The following is a 6,287-nucleotide window of genomic DNA, read 5'->3' on the forward strand; positions in this document are numbered from 1 at the left end:
TAAAAAATGTGTAAATTTACAGTCAAACAGTCAAAAAGGACGTCGCATTTAGAAAAATACAGATTGTTTGTAGATATTTTTTTAGAAATGATGTGTAGTTTTATTTCTGCTGCTGTTGATTTTTAGCATTAAACACAATAACAGTAAATGTATCTAAACAGGAGGGTGTTTATCATGTATTGATTTCAGCACCTCCTCCTCCTCCTCCTCCTCCTCCTCCTCCTCCTGTGGTCTCTGAGCTGCCGGTGAGGACGGAAACCCCTGACCTACATGGCGCTTCTCGGGAATGAGATTATTGAAGGCCAGCGGGGCTTAAGACGTCTAGTCCGAGCTCGAGGAGACACAAACACGCTGCTGAGCGCGTGTAGTCCAGACGGAGACGCATGTTTGGACCTGCAGAGCTCTGAGCAGCTGCTTTGAGGGAATCACCTCCTCCAGGCAGCGACACAAGAGCTCCTCTCCGGCTGGAACCGATGGGCTCTTTGAGGAGTTCCAGCCTCATGCCTGCGAGGTTATTCTAGCGGAGAGCAATGGTGACACTAAAGAGAGTAAACCTGGAGCTGTGAGCGGTCGACCTGGAGTCCACCTGAGCTGCTAACGAAGCTCGCGTTGTGACTTCTTCACTGTTGGAGCAGCAGCAGCAGGATGTGCTCAGATTACAGCAGCAGTAACTTGACCCAACAGCGTCTGAGTGATGAATGAACAAAGTGGATGAAAATGAAAATGTTTGGTCCGTAAATGTCAAAAAAATAGTCAGTTTTTCCCAAAGCACAAGACGACAGATGTCTTGTTTTGTCCACAACCCGAAGAAATTCAGTTTACAGGCAAAGAGAGCAGAAAATATTCAAACAATTTGGACTTTTTTTCCTCGAAAATCACACATTTGATTCATAGATGATGGAAATAAGTCAGTGTCAGAGTAAGTTAGTGGCTATTTTAATAGGTCTTTATAAAAAATAAACCTGCCAACAGGTCTGAAAGGTTTCAGATTTCCAACTTTCTGACGCTCCTTGAACACATCGTGTGTGCTTCACGAAACCAAACCTGAGCTTAAAGTCATTCATCAACATCCGTTTGTTCTGCATGCATCATTTAAAGATCTGCCAAAAAGACAGATTCTTTATTTGTTTTCATCTAAAAGTGAGAAACAATGAGTGAAAATGAAAATTCAGGGATTTTCAAATAAACTGCAGGCTGTGTTTGCACAGAGCAAGAAGAAAACAACCACTCTGGATCAGTAAAATAAATGTGGCTGCAGACATGGTGAACAGAGGAGCAGGTTGTTGCTAGAAGACACGTTCAACACATGTTTCTAGAGCAGAGGAATATAACTCTAGTAGCTCTAAACTGTGTCGTTCAGGTAGAAGCTATAGAACGACTAAAACGTTTTCATCATAAACGGGATATTTAAAAAGGCATCTGTGAACATTTAGATCGACACATCAAAAACTTTCTGATATAAACCGTTTTTTCCCGTCGATCTACGTTAAAATACGAGTCCATGTTTGAACTCCTTAAGTTCAAAGCCTGAATTTTTCTCTGTTATTTCTCATTCTGGTGTTGATTCACACTCTGTGATATTAGACAAGTAGATTAAATCATCTGAGTACAGGTGAGTTGATAAGTCTCATCTCTGAGCACACGTTAAACATCAACTATTTTCTGAACCATTTTCGTCCCATTTCAACTCACCCATAGTCACAAATAATTGATCCATTTGTCCAATATTGCAGATTCTAAATCAATGACATGATGATAAATAACAGGAGAAGTTTCAGGCCTTTATCTTCAACAGTTCCTCAGATATTCTCATTTAAACTTTACATTTCAAGGTGCAAACATGTGCCTAAACGGAGCTCCAACTTCACAAATATCTCCATAAATATCTAGATTTTACGCCATAAAAACTTCAGGAATGTGAGCAGGGCGGATCTTCCTGAGCCTTCAGCACATGGAGCCTCTACGAGGAGAGATTTGTCGTATTTAAATCGCAGCTGCAGGAGCTAAATGAAGCGCAAATAACTAAAAAACGCGTACCGTTGAGCACACAAGCCTGTAAATACGTGAAAGCAAAATATTTTGACGTCGCTGTCACATCCAGCGCGCGGCTTCGGCGAGGCCGTTGCGTAACATCTACACAAAACAGAGAGATGCTGCAGCTTAACCTGGAAATACACACAAAAAGGGGCTTACAGGACGCACACACACACACACACACACACTGTGTACACAACGACACAAACGGACTTAAAGGGGCTGCTGGTCCCGGGGCAGAGATCCTGACTCCCAGGCTGATTTGTCTCCGAACCATCTGTCACCATCTGAGCCTCCACAGGCATTTCCCCTTCGACACCTCAACGCGCATTCTGCAGGGGAATAAAGGCCTCGTGTGCTATTTGTGTTGTCTTTAAAATTGGCTATTTTTAGCCGGCGAGGGCACGCGAACGCTCTGCGGCGAATCCGCGGCGACTTCACATCCCTCGGATTGTAATTTTGGATTGAGACGCGGCTCAAATATGCAAATTCATAAATGATTTAAAACGCAACATGCAAAGGACACGTTTCTGCTGATGAACACGTGGAGGGAGGGCCGACGCGCCGCCGCAGGCCAGAGGAGGAATCCCTAATTTAATTAAAAGGTCAAATGTGTCAGAAGCCAACGCTCGCTGCCTCGTTTCTGCTTTTTCTGCACCGAGCGACACAAACTCCACAAACTCAGACCGATTTTTTTGTCTGTAGTTCAATTCTCTCCCATCTGCATCCACTTGTTCTCTGCAGGCCCCGTTCGTTAGCTTCACATGCTTTAATTGGCTCAAACACCGTTCGCACAGCCGAGCTTCCACCTTGCATTTCCTACAGACGCACCCACAGAGCAGCAAACAGCTTCAGCCCATCCAGAGGCTTCTTCATCGTTCACAGGAAGTTTGGAACGTCCCTCGTTTAAATCACGTTTAAAGACTCGGGATGATCAGTGTGGTAAGTCTGTGAGTTATCATGCTAGATCTTGATTTCTGTTTGTCTTTTTTAACAATTCAGTGTTATTTTAGAGATTTTAACTGTTTTGTAAATTTAAAGATTAAAGTAAAATCACAGAAAAAAAGTTTTAATTTACACGTTGACCATCAGACAGCAGCTCCAAATGGTGAATAAAGGTAAATAAATGTATTTTTATAGATGTAATTTGATCTTTTACAGTGTTTGACTGTGAGACATTTTTCACTGTATTTAAATCAGCAGATTTTTTTTTTTTTACAGATATTTGCCAATATTTAAAAGTAAAAATTGTGATATTAAGGATTTAAAAATATACATTTTTACATTTGCTGCTATTTTAGTAAAAGAAAATATATGTTTTTTTTTTTAAAGTACCAAAAATTATTTTAAGTTACTATTTTTTCCTGTTTCGTCAAATTGTAGATAATATCTATAAAAATTACAGAAAAAAAGGTATTTATTAACACATGACTGGAAAAAACACTAAAACTGTAAATAATGTCTAATAATTTCTACAAATGGTCATTTGCTCAACTATAAAAAATTTTACTCAATTTAAATCAACAGAAAATATGATGATTTTACTTTTTAATTTTACTTTGTAATTTTACCAATTTTCCCTCTTTTGTTAAATTACAGATAATATCTCATAAAATCACAGGAAAAAAAGAATTTACACATTGAAACAGGTAAAAACTGTAAAGTCCACATCAAAAATCTGTATTTTTACAAATAGTAATCTGTTCTTTAACAACGTGTGACCTGAAAGTTAAACCGTCTCCCTGTGTTTAAATCAGCTAAAAATTATCATTATTTTAAAGATTTGTTCAGTTTTCACAGCATTCCACTGTGTCTGAGGTTTTAAGGAATAAAAAGTAAAAGAATTTCCACACATTTACACTGTAAAAAATGAATTTGTTCAGTTTTACATCAAAACCATATTCCATCCATCCGTCCATTATCTATACACACCGCTTAATCCTCACGAGGGTCATGGGGGGCTGGAGTCTATCCCAGCTAACTCAGGGTGAAGGCAGGTTCACCTGGACAGGTAACCAGTCTATCACAGGGCTACACTTAGAGACAGACAACCAAGCACACTCACACTCACACCTACAGACAATTTAGAATCACCAATTAACCTCAACATGTTTTTGGACGGAGAACCCGGAGAGAACCCACGCTGCACGGGGAGAACATGGAGAACATCCATGCAGAAAGATCCCGGGTGTCCTCACTGGGACGCGAACCGGCGACCTTCTTGCTGCGAGGCAACAGTGCTAACCACTGCTCCACCCTGCAGCCCCTCTTTTACAATGTGTGGCCATAGAATTATGTCGACTCACTGTAGTTAAATCTGCTAACATATCTTTATTTGACAGATATTTGCTGGTCTATCCACCGTTTTTATTCTATTTTTAACTGTTTTTCAGCATCACACTGTCCACTAGCTTTCTGACTCTTGCTGCCAGATTTTCACAGTTTCTCTTACAGATGTAGTTTTTTTTTTTTTGCAGCGCTGCCCGACCGAGTCGCCGCTCTTACCTGGAAACAAACTGACGGTTTCTTTCAGCCAATCAAAGTGCTCTGGATGNATGGTGAATAAAGGTAAATAAATGTGTTTTTATAGATGTAATTTGATCTTTTACAGTGTTTGACTGTGAGACATTTTTCACTGTATTTAAATCAGAAGAAAATATTGTTATTTTACAGATATTTACAATATTTCAAAGTAAAAATTGTGATATTAAGGATTTTTTTTAAAATAATTTTTTACATTTGCTGCTATTTTAGTAAAAAAAATATATAATAAGTTTTTTTTTTTTTAAGTACCAAAGATTATTTGAAGTTATTATTTTTTCCTGTTTTCTCAAATTGTAGATAATATCTGTAAAAATTACAGAAGAAAAGGTATTTATTAACACATGACTGGAAAAAACACACCAAAACTGTAAATAATGTCTAATAATTTGCTCGACTATAAAATGTTTTACTTAATTTAAATCAGCAGAACATATGATAATTTTACAGATATTTCCTACTTTTTAAAAATAAATTTCCATATATTAAGGATTTTTTTTTTTTAAATTGTAAATATTTTATAAATTGTAATTTTACAAATTTTCCCTCTTTAGTTAAATTACAGATAATATCTCATAAAATCACAGAAAAAAAAGAATTGACACATTGAAAGCGTAAAAACTGTAAAGTCCACATCAACAATCTGTATTTTTACAAATAGTAATCTATCTTTCAACAATATGTGACCTGAAAGTTAAACCGTCTTCCTGTGTTTAAATCGGCTAAAAATTATCATGATTTTACAGATATTTTCAGTTTTCACAGCATTCCACTGTGTCTGAGGTTTTCACATACGAGGAGTTTGACTTTGTGATTTGATGCTTTACAGGAAACACTGACACAGAGAGAATTTTCAAAACAAGACTTGTGAGTCGAAGTGTTACATGACGAATAAACAGTAAGTTTAGCAAATCCAAGGTTTTAAGGAATAAAAAGTAAAAGACTTTCTACACATTTACACTGTAAAAAATGAATTTGTTTAGTTTTCCATCAAAACCATACTGACCATCAAAAAACAGACCAAGAGTGTTATTAATTTAATTTACTGACATGAATACAAAATACTAGAAAAACAGTGAATGTTATTTTAGAGTTTTTGTTCAAATCTATCTGCAGATAATGTCAAGTAAAATCAAAGAAAAAAGTATTCATGTATATGCTGACTGTAAAAAAAAAAAAATGCTGACTCAGGGTGAAGGCAGGTTCACCTGGACAGGTAACCAGTCTATCACAGGCTACACTTAGAGACAGACAACCAAGCACACTCACATTCACAGCTACGGACAATTTACAATCACCAATTAACCTCAACATGTTTTTGGACTGTGTGGGAGGAAGCTGGAGAACCCGGACAGAACCCACGCTGCACGGGGAGAACATGGAGACTCCACACAGAAAGATCCCGGGCGAACCGGCGACCATCTAGCTGTGAGGCGACGGTGCTAACCACTCACTGTAGTTAAAGCTGCTAACATATCTTTATTTGACAGATATTTGCTGGTATATCCACCGTTTTTATTCTATTTTTAACAGTTTTTCAGCATCACACTGTCCACTAGCTTTCTGACCCTCTTGCTGCCAGATTTTTACAGTTTCTCTTACAGATGTAGTTTTTTATTTTTTTTTTGCAGCGCTGCCCGACCGACTCGCCGCTCTTACCTGGAAACAAACTGACGGTTTCTTTCAGCCAATCAAAGTGCTCTGGATGAGCC

The 6,287-nt window shown here is 38.0% G+C and overlaps 1 protein-coding gene across 1 annotated transcript in view; it reads right to left on the reverse strand.

Moving 5' to 3' along the window:
* LOC103373761 (serine/threonine-protein kinase PAK 7-like) overlaps nucleotides 1-4,576 on the reverse strand; it is a gene marked incomplete at its 3' end in the record, with an annotated part of 48,234 nt that extends 43,658 nt beyond the window's left edge. The window contains exon 1 of the mRNA XM_008303736.1: nucleotides 4,540-4,576. The remainder of the gene's footprint in view (nucleotides 1-4,539) is intronic.
* Between the last annotated feature and the right edge of the window lie 1,711 nt (nucleotides 4,577-6,287).

Source organism: Stegastes partitus, unplaced genomic scaffold (assembly GCF_000690725.1).
Source record: "Stegastes partitus isolate 25-593 unplaced genomic scaffold, Stegastes_partitus-1.0.2 Scaffold2059, whole genome shotgun sequence".
NCBI lineage: Eukaryota > Metazoa > Chordata > Actinopteri > Pomacentridae > Stegastes > Stegastes partitus.